General features: G+C 39.4%; 1 protein-coding gene and 1 non-coding gene across 2 annotated transcripts in view; one reads left to right on the plus strand and one right to left on the minus strand.

The window, feature by feature from the left end:
* The window catches only part of ADAMTSL1 (ADAMTS like 1), a 1,100,541-nt gene that overhangs the window by 856,059 nt on the left and 227,504 nt on the right, over nucleotides 1-16,978 (minus strand). The window lies entirely within an intron of this gene.
* Nucleotides 15,157-15,228, plus strand: TRNAC-GCA (transfer RNA cysteine (anticodon GCA)). The gene has a single exon. It is a non-coding gene; the product is annotated as a tRNA-Cys (tRNA).

Here is a 16,978-nt window from a genome sequence, read left to right on the forward strand (position 1 = left end):
GGCCGGATTTAATGTTTTTCTTATAATCCATATGGTGGGTCAAATGGTAAAGAATCTGCCTGCAATGCAGGAGATCTGGGTTCGATCCCTATGTTGGGAAATTCCCTGGAGAAGGGAATGGCAACCCACTCCAGTATTCTTGCCTGGAGAATTCCATGGACACAGGAGCCTGGTGGGCTACAGTCCATGGGATTGCAAAGAGTTGGACATGACTAAGCAACTAACACTTATAATCCATGGAAGCCCCTGAAGACATTTCAGAAGCAGAAAAACATGATCAAATCTACAATTTAGAATAATCACTGGCAAAAGGGTGGAGAAAAAATTCCATAGAGAAAAGCCTTTTACATTGATGGACAATTGCTTTTCAACAAAGGTGCTACAACAATTAAATGAGGGTAAGAAGCAACTGGATATTCATATGCAAAAGAATGAGCTTGGATTCCTACCTTATCATGTAGAAAATTTAACTCAAAATGGATCAAAGACCTAAACTATAAAACTCTTGGAAGCAGACACAGGTGTAAATTTTCATGACCCTGCACTAGGCAATGACTTAAACACGACAACAGAAGTACAAGCAATCAAAGAAATACTAAAGTTGTACTCCCCATTAATTATTTTTTAACAGGAAAAGGAACCTGCTCTAAAAATGTGAAATAATTTTATTTTCAATACCAAACTTGGTGAATGAGTCCCTCTGAGAGATTCACAAGGAAGAAGAAAGTTCTATTTCATATCTTGCGGTCAATAGTGTTTCTGGCATTAGACATTAGGAATTCTCCATAATATATTCAAAGAAGAAAATATTTAAGGAGATAACTTAGGACCAGAAAACTTTTTTTTTTTTTAAGCCACTAGGAAATGATTATACTTACTGCACTGACTTTTGCATTGCAAAGGAGTCAATATGCCTTGCCTTAAAAGGCTTTCCATTTTTTTTCCTCTGAAGTAAGTTTCTAAGCACCCAGAAATTCTCTTTATATAATTACTATTTTTAAAGGCCTGTTCAAGTATGACCTTAATTTTGTGTATATTTATGTGTGTGTATATATATGTGTCCTTCATATACTGTATCACATACATCAGGTGTATTCAACTGGACTTCATAAAAATTAAAAATGTTTGCATAGAGGACATTACCAACAATGTGAAAGCACAACCCATAGATTAAAAATATTTACAAATCATATATCTGATAAGGGCCCAGTATCCATATCATCTATATAATTTATATTTTTTAAGTATTACAACTTAATAATCAAAAGGCAAATAAAGATGGGCAAAAGATTTGAGTAGACATTTTTTCCAATGAAAATATACAAACGGTCCTTAAACACAAGAAAAGATGCTCAACATTAGTCATTCAGTTCAGTTCAGTTCACTCAGTCGCATCCGACTCCTTGCGACCCCATGAATCGCAGCACGCCAGGCCTCCCTGTCCATCACCAACTCTCGGAGTTCACTCAGACTCACATCCATCGAGTCAGTGATGCCATCCAGCCATCTCATCCTCTGTCGTCCCCTTCTCCTCCTGCCCACAATCCCTCCCAGCATCAGAGCCTTTTCCAATGAGTCAACTCTTCGCATGAGGTGGCCAAAGTACTGGAGTTTCAGCTTTAGCATCATTCCTTCCAAAGAAATCCCAGGGCTGATCTCCTTCAGAATGGACTGGTTGGATCTCCTTACAGTCCAAGGTACTCTCATTAGGAAAATGCAAACCAAAACCACAACGAGATAGCACTTTATACCCAGTAGAATGGCTAAAATGAAAATGACAGACAATAATGTGGCAGTAATTACACTTCTAGGTATATACATAAAAGAAATAAAAACCTATGTCCATACCAAACCTTGCATATAACTATTCATTGCATTATTATTTATAATAGCAAAAAATTAGAAAAAACCCATACGTCCATGAACCCATGAATGGATACACAAAATATCCACATAACAGTATGCTATCCAGCCATAAAAACAGAAGTACTGATACATGGTATAATATGAATAAACCTGGAAAACAGTATGCTAAAGTGAAAGGAAGTTGACACAAAAGACCACAAATCATATCATTCTACTAATATGGAATGGTCAGAATAGGCAAATCCATAGAATTACATGGTAGGTTAGTGGTTACTTAGGGTTAGGGGAGGAAGAAATGCAGAGTGACTAATAATTGGTATGGGGTTTCTTTCTGAGATGATAAAAATGTTCTAGAAAGTTCTAAGAGGGGTGATGGTTACAAACACTGTACAAAATCAATTTGGTAGGGTACAGATGGCAGGAAATGATCACCCAGAAACTTGTCACAGTTTCAGAAATTCTGTCTACATTGTAAAAATATACTATCATTTTCAGATTTTTCCTCATAGCATGTCTTACATATTTCCCTGTTGTGTGATGTGTGTGTATGTGTGTCATCCATATATTATTCATATATATGAGGCACATAGGCCCGTAGGGAATAGGTCAAAATATTAATAGAAGTTATCTCTTTTTAAAGTAGCTATCTTTCCGTGGGATTGTAAATAACTTGTATTTCCTTATAGCTTTTTGATATTTCTCAAACGTTCTACAATGAGTTTGCATTACTTTTGTAATCAGAGAAAAATACATTTTAGTGGTTTGTTAATAAGGTGAAGGTTATACAATTGCTTTTACTTCAAGGTCTCCACTGTAGGGATTGACCCTGTGCTGAAATAGTGGGTAGGTATTAATCCCAATGCAACAAAACCAATACCAATTCATTAATACCACAAAAACAAATTAGTTTGAGATTTTTGTATGCAAAACTATCATAGTACTTCAAGTTGTCTTCTAAAAATGGAATCATTTCAAACTCATGGCCGAATTTCATACATAAGCTTTCTCTTTATGTAGAATTGTCTGTATTTGTTTTCAGCATGGGGAAAAGAAAGTCCCTGATGACATTTTGCAAATGCCAGTTGATGATTTTCAAAACTATTTCTTTTTCCTAGAGCCAACTGTATCCTTTGCAAGTCTATTCCCATCTGTCATCAATAAAAATAAACCTCATCTCAAAACACGGTTTTTTGAAATGTCATTGCAGTACTCCACCTATTTTCTTGTAAGGAGGAGAAGAAAAAAAAAGGCTTTGGTTGACTTCCATATTCTTGAAAGCCAGACTGTGTTTCCATGTAGTGTGTATAGGAAAAGAGTCAGGGTTGGGGGAGGGGCAGAAAAACTAGAGAACTTTAGTATCAAACATTAATTTAATAGGTAATTTTGTTAGCTTTGTTCCATTATTAATTTTAAAGATATACTAGGTTTTATGAATGAAAAAGTATAAATATCAATATATCTTACACTGGTGTTTCCCAAACTTAATGTGCTTATGAATTATCTGAGGGTTTGGTTAAAATGTAGATTCTGATTCAGTAAGTCTAGGAAGGACCAACAGCATGCATTGCTAATATGTGTGCTTTTGTCTGTGTGCACAAACAGTATTTATATATAAATAAAATTAGGATGTTTAATGAATACATGCTTTCAGATATAACTTTTGTCATTTTATTTTCAATTCAAACTATTCTAAGGCTATAGCCTTATTCCTAAAAAGGAAATAAAAGTTTCTCTTAAAAAGTTTAATATGGTTGTGGCCACCAGCTTCCAAGATGGCTCCCCAAGGATCCCTGCCTCTGGGACTTACATCTCCTGTGTCCCCTCAGGTATTAAACCAGAGCGGATGTGTCACCAACAAAACTGAGCCAAACCAATGCTACATTACTTCTGAGATTAGGTTATAGAGAAGTTGTAGTTTCCATCTTGGGCTCTCCTGCATGCTTCTCTGAATTGCACACTCTGGGGGAAGCTAGCTGCCATGATACGAACTATTCTATGGAGAGGCCCACATGATGAGGAACTGAGATCTCCTGCCAACAGCCACGTGAGTGAACTTGGAAGGCAATCCTTCAGCCCAGTCAAGTTTTCAGATTACTACAGCCCCAGCACGTATCTTGGCTCCAACCTCAGAGAGAATCGGATCCAGAATCACCCAGCTAAGTTACTCCCAGGTTCTTGACCCTCAGAAACTCTGAGTTCATAAAAGTGTGTTGTTTGAAGCTGCCAAGTTTGGGAGTATGTACATAGTGATAGATAAACACATGGGCAAAAATGATATATGTAATAATGAATCCATAGAAAATTGGTCTGTATCTCCATAGAACTCATGAACTTTTTGTAATAGGATTTTTTTTTTTAACTTCCCTTAGTTGAAAGAACATACTGTATAAACGGTTTAGGATGTCTTATCCGTCTCTATCTCTGTCTCTCTTCATAGGGTGGTGATGGAAGAGGGGAAGAGTAAAGCCAGTCCCCCTCATGCACACATGCCCTAAACTCCACACCCGTTAACGTTATCACCGTACATTTCCCCAGTTCAGCGCCTGGTGTAGACTCCTCCAGAAACTAAACAGTGACTTTCAGTAGTAGAAATCAGCACTTTACCTTATCTATTTTCCTTCCTTGGCATGCAACATTACAATCTTATGTTAAAGATATTCAGAGAGGCAAGAACTAATTCTTAGGTACAAATTATAATGTCCAGTCTACAGCAAAAGTAAGAGCCATGTGGATGACAAAAATTGATCACTGGAATAAAAGCAAATGTATACATAATGCTCACTATTGCTGTGCGAGCGTGCTAAGTCACCTCAGCCGTCTCTGACTCTCTGGACAGCCCGCCAGGCTCTTCTGTCCATGGGATTCTCCAGGCAAGAATACTAGAGTGGATTGTCGTGCCCTCCTCCAGAGGATCTTCCCAACCCAGGGATCAAACTCGTGTCTCTTATGTCTCCTACGTTGGTAGGCGGGTTCTATACCACTAGCGCCACCTGGGGAGCCCCTTACTATTTTACAGAACAACTAAGGCTGTGCATCACGAGAGAGCCTGTGCTCCAGAGCCTGTGAGCTGCAACTACTGAGCCAGTGTACCATAACTACTGAAGCCCACATGCCCTAGGGCTTGCGAGCCAGAACGATTGAGCCTGAGTGCTTCAACTACTGAAGCCCATGCCTAGAGCCTGGTCTGCAATAAGAGAAGCCACTGTAATGAGCAGCAGTAGCCCCTGCTCCCCACAACTAGACAGAAAGCCCAAGCAAAAGCAATGAAGATTCAGTGCAGCCAAAAATTAAACTTTAAAAAAGAAAAGAAATATAGGGATTCTAGACAACCTGGGAATGGTGGTACCAATACCTTTAAATCAACTACAATATCTAATAGAGGCATACAGTCTCAGAGGGGGTTTTTGAACAATTGCCTCGACTCTGTGCCATACTGAGAGTGCAAATGACACTGAAGCTTTTTAAGTCCCACCTAATCCTAACTGCTGAGAAGGGAAAGACAAAACTGTCCCGTCTGCATTTTGCGATTTTAACACTTGGCCATGCCGTTTCTATGTTTATCTTTGTTTTCTGCCTCTTGGTTCCAAAGTTTTTTTTCTCTCCTGGATTAAAGGCGAGCTCAGACTGAAAGCTGGCTGGCCCATTGCTCTAAGCATACCAATCAGATCGTGAGTAATGACCGGGCACTTTTCATTTAGGGATGTTCCTAACAGCAGGATTGAGTCCAGCTGCCACGTGTTGCCTAAACTGAACATTCAAACAAGGTGGAAAACACTAGGTCTGTGTCCTTGGATACTGGAAGCTTCAAAGACTGTTTATTGTTCAGCATCTTAAATCAAAATAGAAGGAGATTTCACATTTTCCAGGGTACATCTCCTTAGGCAAGGAGCAAATCTGTTCTTTAATAAGAATCATAGAGTGAAAAGACTTGGTGCCCATCTTCTCCATTTTTTCTTTTTTCAAATAGCAATAATAGCTCTTTTTTATATTTTAATCAAGAGGCAAGTAATCCTTTTCAAACTCTGAGAAGCAAACTCATGATAGCAAATCCAGCCATACCAGCCAGATGTTCTCTCTACAAGTTTGTGTTTTAGATAATGATGCATTCGTGATGGATTTAATTAAAATGGCTGATGTTATTTTTAGATCTGTGTTGCAAATAGGTACATTCAATGGAAGATTAAAGACTGCAAAGCTTTAAATAGTTGAGTATTAAAGCAAAATGTATAGTATAAATGTGTAGCCCTTGTGTGGTTAACCATGGAGGAATGAGTAAGCAAGGAGCTAGGGAGGGTTTTATTAGGGGGGTCCAATGTAATACACATTTTAATTAATTCTTTTGTCTATTTATTCAGTTCAGTTCAGTTCAGTTGCTCAGTCGTGTCCGACTCTTTGTGACCCCATGAACCGCAGCACATCAGGCCTCCCTGTCCATCACCAACTCCCGGAGTCTACCCAAACCCATGTCCATTGAGTCAGTGATGCCATCCAGCCATCTCATCCTCTGTCGTCCTTCTCCTCCTGTCCTCAATCTTTCCCAGCATCAGGGTCTTTTCCAATGAGTCAGCTCTTCCCATGAAGTGGCCAAAATATTGGAGTTTCAGCTTCAACATCAGTCCTTCCAGTGAACACCCAGGACTGATCTCCTTTAGGATGGACTGGTTGGATCTCCTTGCAGTCCAAGAGACTCAAGAGTCTTCTCCAACACCACAGTTCAAAAGCATCAATTCTTTGGCACTCAGCTTTCTTCACAGTGCAACTCTCACATCCATACATGACCACTGGAAAAACCATAGCCTTGACTAGATGGACCTTTGTTGACAAAGTAATGTCTTTGCTTTTTAATATGCTATCTAGGTTGGTCATAACTTTCCTTCCAAGGAGTAAGCATCTTTTAATTTCATGGCTGCAATCACCATTTGCAGTGATTATAGAGCCCCCAAAAATAAAGTCAGCCACTGTTTCCAGTGTTTCCCCATCTATTTCCCATGAAGTGATGGGACCAGTTGCCATGATCTTAGTTTTTGAATGTTGAGCCTTAAGCCAACTTTTTCACTCTCCTCTTTCACTTTCACCATGAGGCTTTTTAGTTCTTCTTCACTTTCTGCCATAAGGGTGGTGTCATCTGCATATCTGAGGGTATTGATATTTCTCCCAGCAATCTTGATTCCAGCTTGTGCTTCCTCCAGCCCAGCATTTCTTATGATGTACTCTGCATAGAAGCTAAATAAGCAGGGTGACAATATACAGCCTTGACGTACTCCTTTTCCTATTTGGAACCAGTCTGTTGTTCCATGTCCAGTTCTAACTGTTGCTTCCTGACCTGCATACAGGTTTCTCAAGAGGCAAGTCAGGCAGTCTGGTATTCCCATCTCTTTCAGAATTTTCCAGTGTATTGTGATCCACACAGTCCAAGGCTTTGGCATAGTCAATAAAGCAGAAATAGATGTTTTTCTGGATTGAATATCTACTCTGTATCAGATGCTATTCTAGACACTCAAGATTTTCCAGTGACCAAAGCAGACAAAGATTCCTACCCAAAAGAATCTACCTTGTAGTCACAGGAGATAGACACTAAATGATCAATTGTAATAAGTAAATTCTACTGTTTGTTAGGAAAAGGCAATGGCAATCCATTCATGTATTCTTGCCTGGAAAGCCCCATGGACAGAGGAGCCTGAAGGGCTATAACCCATGGGGTTGCAAAGAGTCGGACATGACTTAGCAACTGAACAGCAACAAGCACTATTTGTTAGGTGACAAGTGCTGTGACAGAAGAAAAGGAAAAGAGAGATGGAAGTACCAGAAGACCTAATTTAAATTAAATAAGATGGTCTGGTCAAACCTCATTACGGAAGTGACAGTTTAGGTAAGATTTTTTTAAAAGTAGAGGAATTTGCCATGGGGGTTTCTGGGTGAAGAGCCTTCTAGTTAATGGGTACAGACAAAGTAAGGCTCCAAAGCAAGACTGGGTCTGATACATGAGAAGCAACAGTGAGCCAGGGTGGCTGGAGCAGAGAAGCTAGAACAAAAGTAGCTGGAGAGGAGGTAATGGAGGCTGTCGAAAGGACTTTGACTTTTCCCCTGAAAGGGACCCTACAACAGGGTGTACTGACATTTGTCAACATATTTCTACTCAGTAGCTTTGGCTGCTCTAGAGGGATAAGAGGAGAAGTAGAGAGACCATTAGCAGACTGTTCTGAGTAAAAGATGGTGGGTCAAAATGGGTGGGAGCATGAGATAAATAAGGATCGACCAGATGTTGGACACACTCTAATGTAGAGCCAGACTTTGTTGCTAGACTGGATAAGGGGTGGGAGAAAAAAAGAGATCAAGATGCCTCTGCAGTTTCAGACTTTGGCAATTTGAAAAACAGAATTCCCTTCAATTAAGATGGGGAAGGCTGTGGGTAAAAAGGATGTCATTTTAGATATCTTAAATTTGAGATTATCAATTAGAAATTCAAGTGGAGATACTAAATAGACAGTGGGATACCAGAGTCTAAGGAGAGAAGTGCGGACTAGAGATAGGATATTTTAATAAAAACAGCCTATAGTTTTGACTGCTGCTGCTGCTGCTGCTGCTGCTAAGTCACTTCAGTCATGTCCGACTCTGTGCGACCCCATAGACGACAGTCCACCAGGCTCCCCCATCCCTGGGATTCTCCAAGCAAGAACACCGGAGTGGGTTGCCATTTCCTTCTCCGATGCATGAAAGAGGAAAGTGAAAAGTGAAAACGAAGTCGCTCAGTCATGTCTGACTCTTAGTGACCCCATGGACTGCAGCCTACCAGGTTCCTCCATCCATGGGATTTTCCAGACAAGAGTACTGGAGTGGGTTGCCATCGCCTTCTCCAATAGTTTGACTACTATATGAAATATTTACAATGTGAAGTACATGTCCCATCCATAATGAGCCACAGGACTTCTGGGATAACTTCTATTGGCTATAAAGAATCAATACTGAGACTTCATGATAACATATGAGGCACCCTATATCCAAGTAATGAAGCAATCAAATAGAAAGGTATACTGTACAAAAATACCCAGGAACCAAGAGTCTTTATGTCAAACAGTTTTTTTTCCACTTTTGAGAAATAACTAATATATACCACTGTGTAAATATAAGGCATGACAGTTTGCTTTACATATATTATGAAATGATTACCACAAAAGCTTCAACGAACATCCATTTTCTCAAATAGATGCAATAAAAAGAAAAGAAAGAAGAAAAAAGGAAAACACACATTTTTCTTCCTTGTGATTAGAACTCCTAGTTTAACAGCTTTTCTATATATCATCCAGCAGCATTAACTATAATCACTATACTGTTCATCACACTGCTAGGAGTCATGTATCTTGTAACTGGAAGTTTGTACCTTTCGACAACCGCTTCTGATTACTACAAGTCTGATCTCTTTTTCTATGAATTGTTGATTCAGATTCCATGAGCGACATCATACTGTATTGGTCTTTCATTGTCTGACACTTCACATAGCAATAATGCCCTCAAATTTTACCCATGTTGCAAACAATAAGGTTTCTAGGATTTCCTTTTTTAAAATGGCTGAGTAATATTCTATTGTGTACACATATACCACAACTTCTTTATCAACTCATTCATCAATGGGAAGGTTATTTCCAGGTCTTGGCTATTGGAAATAATGCTGCTGGGTGCAGATATTTTCAAGTTCATACAAAACACTAATTTTTCAAAATAATCAATATAACTGGTACAAATATAGTGATTTTGTTCTCAAAAATGTATGTCTCAAGAGAAAAGTTCTTTGCAGAAGCTATTTACACACTTTTCCTCTCTCATTTTCTGCTTCTCACAACTTCTTGAAACTACTAATTGTCTGAAGACAATCTGTGAGAACCATGTAGTCCATAAATTGTTCAGAAATGATTGTGTTCAAAGTTTATACAGTGGCAATTATTCCTATTTATAATCTTTCAACATATGCTGAAGACCTCAGCACAGAAAAGGAAACCAAGATGACCCCATACCGTAAGGTTACCAGGGTTGAGTCTCTGCTTCCTGTAACAATCCCAGTATGATGTGGTAGATGGCTAGCTCCATGAAACCAAAGGACAGTTTTACAAGGCACAATGTAGTAAACCTGGAACCAAGGAGAAGCTACCATGTGGGAAAGTCATTCTGAGTCTTATTGGAGATAATAGGCACAGACTCTTGAAAGGAAATGTTGATTCCTTTGCTTTCTTTTATGACATGGAGCATGCATGGTGGCTAAAAACATGGGATAACTAATGAGAACCTACTGTATAGCACAGGGGTTAAAAAGAAGGTACAATCTGTTTATAGGACATTTATTAAGTAAACCTTAAAAATACATTCCAATTTACAGTAGGTTCAGACAAATACTGTTTGATTCCACTTATACAAGGTACCTAGAATAGCAAAATTCATAAAGTTAGAAAGTACACTGGTAGATGCCAGGGGCAGAGGGGTGGGGTAGGGGTTACAGAGGAGGAATGGAGAGTTTGTTTTTAATGGGGACAGAGTTTTAGTTTAGAAAAATTCCGGAGATGGATGATGGTGAGTGTTGCATAACAATGTGAATGTCCTTAGTGCCACTGAACTGTCCCATTGAATATGGTTAGAATAGTATGCTTTATATTATAGGATTTTACCGCAGCAAAAATTTTTTGAAAACCTAAGGAAAAGTGAATAAATGGTGGATATTAGTTTTAAAAAAAGCCTGGACTCTAGAGCCAGGATCCCTAAGTTGAAATCTCAGCTCAGTCCCAGCTGTGTGACTATGTTGTTGTTCAGTTGCCAAGTCATGTCTGATTCTTCGAGACCCCATGGACTCTGGCACACCAGGCTCCCCTGTTCCTCACCATTTCCCGGAGTTTGCCCAAGTTCATGTCCATTGAATCGGTGATGCCAATTCAACCATCTCACCCAACCATCTCATCCTCTGTTGCCCTCTTCTAAGTGGAAGTTGTGGCCGTGAGCATGCTACTTAGCCTCTCTGTGTCCTACCACCACTGCCTATAGAATGAGAATAATTCCAGTACCCAGCCCCTAAGGGTTGTCAAGAACATTAATGAATTACTATTTATAAAGTCATTAGAAAAGTGCTAGAAACCCAGTAAAACCTATAAAAAATGTTTAGTAAATAAATAAAACCCCAGTTTTTCTTTTAAGGCATACCTCCTTCTGCTTACTTCGGCCTCTGGGGCTTGTTTTTCATATTTTTAGAAATTTTCAGAAACTGATGGCAGCAGTTAAGTATTTTTTTAACTTTTATTCCTATAATTGTAGACTCACTCTTCACAAAAGCTCATCTCTAAGTTCGTTTCTGAGGTATGCCGGGTCCCCCTGCCTGCCTTCCAGAAATTGCCTGCAGCATGTCTGGTGGGGTTCCAAGTTCGCTTCAGTCAGCCAAGTGAGGTTTAGTGTGATTTTTCATCACCTTGACGTCAGTGAGAAATATCACTAAATTAATGCAAAAAAGATGTTCAATAGGATTTCATGAATAACTCAAAGCCCACTGCAAATACAAGATTGTCTGTGATGTTTTGAATTGATGGAAATCTGTCTAGGGATTTCCAGCAATTCATAAACCAATTTCAGCTGACTGATTTAAAGCTTCATTTTTTAAAACCTGGCTTGTCAGAAGGAAAGTGCCGTCTCTTCCAGGCAAACACCTCAAATTGATTCAATTATCATTGACATCTAATGAAATCACTGCAGGTATTAGCAACAGTCCCTCATGGAGAAAGTTGACCACAGCAGCTTAGGTCCAAACACTCTTGACTTACCTTAAAACATGACCGAGTTAAGAATTGTCTCCACCTCATTAGGCCTGCCTACACTGATTTCCAACTCCCACGTTCCTTCAGTCTTCACTGCTGTCTTTCGACATGCTTTTTCCTGCATGTGCAAAAGTCATTCCCCTTGTACTCTAAGCTTGAGAACTTTCTCCCACGTGTTTCTTGTAGGTTGCCAATATCCATCAGCAAGGGATTTAACATGAATCTTCTTTTTATTCTTGATATTTTGCGCTCCAGAGGCTGACGTAACACTTATTTCTTCATATATAAGCAATATGAAAAGCAAAGAATTTGAGTCTCAGAAATAATAATTTTGAGAATATTCTTTATAGAGGTAACCTCTTAAGTTTTCAAATTTTACTGTTGGCTTTCACTCATGTTTCCATTCCTTCCTCCTTCCTTCCTTTGTTTTTAGTGTGATTGTTTTTTGAGACTTGCCCATTCTGGTATCAGTGTAGGTAGCTGTAGTCTCTAGAAAGCATGGCTCATTTGAAATTTCCTCATATAATATCTGAAGTACAAATTTGTCAGGTCAAATTCATTCTCTAGGATAGATTCTTCTAGTTGGGTTAAGCTGTTTGGCGTCTATAGATTTACCCATAGATGCTGCTTCTAACCCTGGTAGAACACTTGAGTTGAATAGCCAACCTGGATCACCTCATTAAAACTCACTTTTTTCAACGTGAAATCAATCCAATGGATATCTTTCAGCCTTCTTGTTATTTGATCTCTCAGTGGCACCTGACCCAAGGAAAGCCTTCTTTTTGATTCTAAGCCTCCTAAGTTTCTACCTTTTCCCTGATACTTCTTTTACTTCTCTTGATGGTCCTCACTGGTCTTAAAGGATCACTAGTTCCCATTCAATTCTTTACAGTTACCATGCTTGTCTTTTCTTTTTCTGTTGACTCAACTGATTGATTCTAAATCCATTGCTCACTGGCTGTGTAACTTTGCAAAAGTGATTTAACTTCTCTCTGCCAAGTTTCCTCATCACCAAACCTAATAAAGTTGTTGAGTTAGATGCTAAGTTAATATTTAGTATCTTATTTGATAAGTATTAATAAGTAGAGCTACTTCATATCTAATATTCTTATAAGTATGCTTATAATTATATACAGTTAATATTCATAAGTATTCAGAACAGTGATTGGTATAGAGTAAGAGCTACTTAACTATTTCTTTACTGTTTCTTTCAGTAAATCCCATGGCTTCAAATCACCATCTGTGATGCCTGGTAATAATGATTCTCCAGTCTATATTTCTAACCAGAATCTCTCTCTCTAGACCCAGATATTTTTGCCTGGTGGCTCCATGGGCACCAGGGAATCTATTAACTCTCATAATACTATTTGCTCACTGCTCTGTCTCAAGAATTGACACTATCTGGCTCACCCCAAGATATGGACCTTGACTCTTTCTTCCACCTCAACCTACACATCTCACCATCCAAGCTATTAATCCTTTTCTGGACCTAACTGGAACCCATTCTGCTATCTCCAATCTTGCTCAATTTCATCTGTCCTCCTTATTGCAGAAGAGAAAACTTAAGAATTTTCTTTCCAAGAGGTAATCAGATAGTGCCCCCAATGAAAATCCTTCTATGATGCCCTCATTAGGCCTGTCTACACTGATTTCAGAACTCAGACTAAGTACATACTACCCCACTTCCTGAAGTCCCAATACTTTGGCCACCTGATGTGAAGAGCTGACTCATTAGAAAAGACCCTGATGCTGGGAAAGAGTGAGCACAGGAAGAGAAGGGGATGACAGAGGATGAGATGGTTGGGTGGCATCACCAACTCAATGGGCATGAGTTTGGGCAAGCTCCAGAAGATGGTGAAGGACAGAGAAGCATGGAACGCTGCAGTCCACGGGGTCGCAAAGAGTTGGACATGACTGAGTAACTGAACAACAACAAGCCCCATTTCCTAATCATCATCACCCTTTTAGCTAGTACTTTATCTTTCTAGAGTTGGTTGCAGGGAAAGCCCTGAATTAGAACACATGAAATTCAGTATCATTACTGACTGATTGAACTGATAAGTGATTGTACCCTTCTAAACCTCAGCGTTCCTTCTGGCAAAGAAGGAATATTCGTTCAACAAACATGTGTTAAGATCTTATATGCCGGTCCTGTTCTAGACTTCAGAAACACAGCAGTGACTAGACATCACCTCTGCTTTCACTAGGTTTACACTGTAAGGAGGGATAGACTTTGATCTTATAAATTTCCCACGAATCTCTACGGAAAGAAACATCTAGTGTGTGTTCTGCCACTGCCTCCTCTTATTGTACCTTCTCCTGTTACTTTCCTGGTTTCCTGTGTGCTTTACCTTAGGTCTCTCCCTCAGAGAAACCATGAGATAAGATCTTGGGTGCAAGTAGTTTATTTGGGGGATGACCTCAGAAAGAACAGATAAGGAAACGAGAGACAATAAAGGAAAGAAACCCAGTAATAGCTGTTTTAATGAACAGATGACTGCTTAGTGCAACTGGGTCTTGATGTCCCTGAAATGTCTCTGAGAAATTATATGGAAAATATAATTCAGGACCATCACACCAGATGGTGTGGGAGCTGAAGCACCTCATCCCTGTGGATGAAACGTGGCCCCCTGGGGACATTAAATCCACTGTACTTTTACACTGCACTTGCACATGGGTTAATTCAGGTGGGCCAAACAAGAATGAGGACCTCAACAACATCTCCTGCACTCTCCAGTTTGCTTACTAGCCTGACCACAGCAAGAAATGCACAATACCCATCCTCCAAGAGTGCCTACTCAGTGGGTGGAATGAATGGACAAGCCTCTACTACATCAACATGATAAAATAAATACTCTCAAAGAGTCTTGTTTCTCTGTAACAGTGAAGGCTAAAAGGGCACAGAAAAGGAGGCACCTATGAAATATCAGATACAAAATTCACTGATGAGATGCCTGAAAAGGTTTCTTTCTTTCTTTCTAATCAGTGACCACTGTTATGGACTGAATGTTTGGGTCCCCCACTGCCTCAAATTGACATGTTGAAGTCCCAGCTCCCAATGTCATTTTATTTGGAAATAGGGCCTTTATGGAGGTTAACTAAAGTTAAATGGGGTCATAAACATGAGGGGCTCTGATCTAAAAGGGTTAATGTCCTTAAGAGAAGAGATACCAGAGTGTGCTCTATGACTCTCTTGTTCTTTCTCTCTCCATCATATGAAGACACGGTGAGAAGACAGCTGTCTGTAAGCCAGAAAAAATCCTCACCAGAAAGCCACCTTGCCATATCTTGATGTTGGATGTTCCAGCCTCCAGAACTGTGAGGAATACATTTCTGTTGTGGAAGCCACCCAGTCTATGGTATTTTGTTATGGCAGCCTGAACAGACTAAGACAACCACATTGAAAAAGAAAAATAGTACTGGTGAGCTGGGCTCATCAATGATACCAGCAAAGAGTTGCATGGAAATAGGCAGTGACTTGAACATATATTTTGTATCTGGTACTTCCCTGGTGGCTCAGATGGTAAAGCGTCTGCCTGCAATGCAGGAGACCCAGGTTCAATCCCTGGGTTGGGAAGATCCCCTGGAGAAGGAAATGGCAACCCACTCCAGTACTCTTGCCTGGAAAATTCCAAGGATGGAGGAGCCTGATGGGCTATAGTCCATGGGGTCGCAAAGAGTTGGACACAACTGAGTGACTTCACTTTCACTTTGACATATATTCCTGTATGAAGTCCTTGACCCCAAATTCTTTCTTTAAAAAGGCTGTATTTAAGTACAAAAGCCCCTGAACACACAAGACTGCCTACAGAAAATGATATGCTGTATATTGATCAGTCTAGAACTATTCAGAAATTTCTTGTTCAGATTTTTAAATCAATCATGAACTTTCAGAGATAAATATTTGCTAGCAATGTGGCGACGATAGGCTTTGAGCAATATACTTTCTTGGCATAAAATAACTTCCCATTTCATAGGCACATAAAATGGTTATAAAGACTTCTTGGACATCAAATAACTCATATGAAATATACTGATGAGTTAAGTGTAAATAAATGAGAAACACATGGATAAAATTTCCCTTAAATACATAAAGATTTAGACATTAAGTGAAAAAAGAGACTGATAAAAACACATCTGGGGTTTTGCCCACTACAAAAATTATTTTCAGTTTTGGATATTAAAACAAATTACAATTCAATGTGTATAACTTGAGTATAAGCTCTTGATTTATAAAATAATGCTTGTCATATAATGATTGGGGAGATAGTATAGATAAACATTTATGAGAACTCAGCCCTGACCTAACTAAGATGGAGAAAATTCTTCGCTCATTTAGAAGCAGACAGGTCAATTTTCTTGGTGTTATTTTTAGCAAGGGAAGCTTAAAGCAACATATTTCTGCACTTCACTCTGAAGAATAAATACATGGAAAGAACATCATTGTAGAGAATGAAATTGTTGCTACCTTTTGGATATCCAACTAAAACCAGATTATAATTTAGAGGTAGATGAGAGGGGTATTTGCTTCACTTAAATTTGTCAAACAAAGTTGATCAAAAACTAAGTTTTAATATCCCCCTATGTTAACTGATGAATATGATGTGAAGGAAGGGTTGAGTTAACTTACACTGTTCATGTATAGCCAGTTCAGTTTGCCCCTTAACTGTCACTTACAAGTGGACATAGCAAAAGCAAGATCAAAAGAGAAACTGTGCTCTGGATCCTAGCTAAATGACTTTTGTGTAAACCAGTAGCTTTTCCTAGTCAGTATAAAGGGCCTATTTCTATTTAGCCTGGGAAGTCCTCATGGCTGAGCTATAGTTCTATGGTTGCCATTAAAAAACACAGCCGCTGGGCTTCCCTGGTGATCTAGTGGTAAAGAATCCACCTGCTAATGCAGAATACACAAGTTTGATTCCTGATCCTAGAAGATCCCACATGCCGCAGAGCAACTGAGCCCGGGCACCACAGCTATTAGCCCAGCGCCCTAGAGCCTGTGTCCTGCAACAAGAGAAGCCATTGCAATGAGAAGCCTGCCCACTGCAACCAGGGAAAACTCTCAGGCAGCAACGAAGAGCCAGCACAGACAAAAATAAAAAAATTAAAAACACTTTCCATCCCACCAGCATTTCTCCTGCAAAGACATACAATGGATGACTGGCTCAAATCTGGACCCATAAAAGCTTTTGGCTTAGGATGTCCCAGTTGGGAGTTGTGGCTGCTTCAAAGGATAATGCAAAGAAAGGAGGTCCCAGTAAATTATCTATCCTTAGGCTTCATCCCTTGAACTAAGGATATAGATTTTAGTCCTAGACCCTGATGAC

The sequence above is a fragment of the Budorcas taxicolor genome, chromosome 8, assembly GCF_023091745.1.
Source record: "Budorcas taxicolor isolate Tak-1 chromosome 8, Takin1.1, whole genome shotgun sequence".
NCBI lineage: Eukaryota > Metazoa > Chordata > Mammalia > Artiodactyla > Bovidae > Budorcas > Budorcas taxicolor.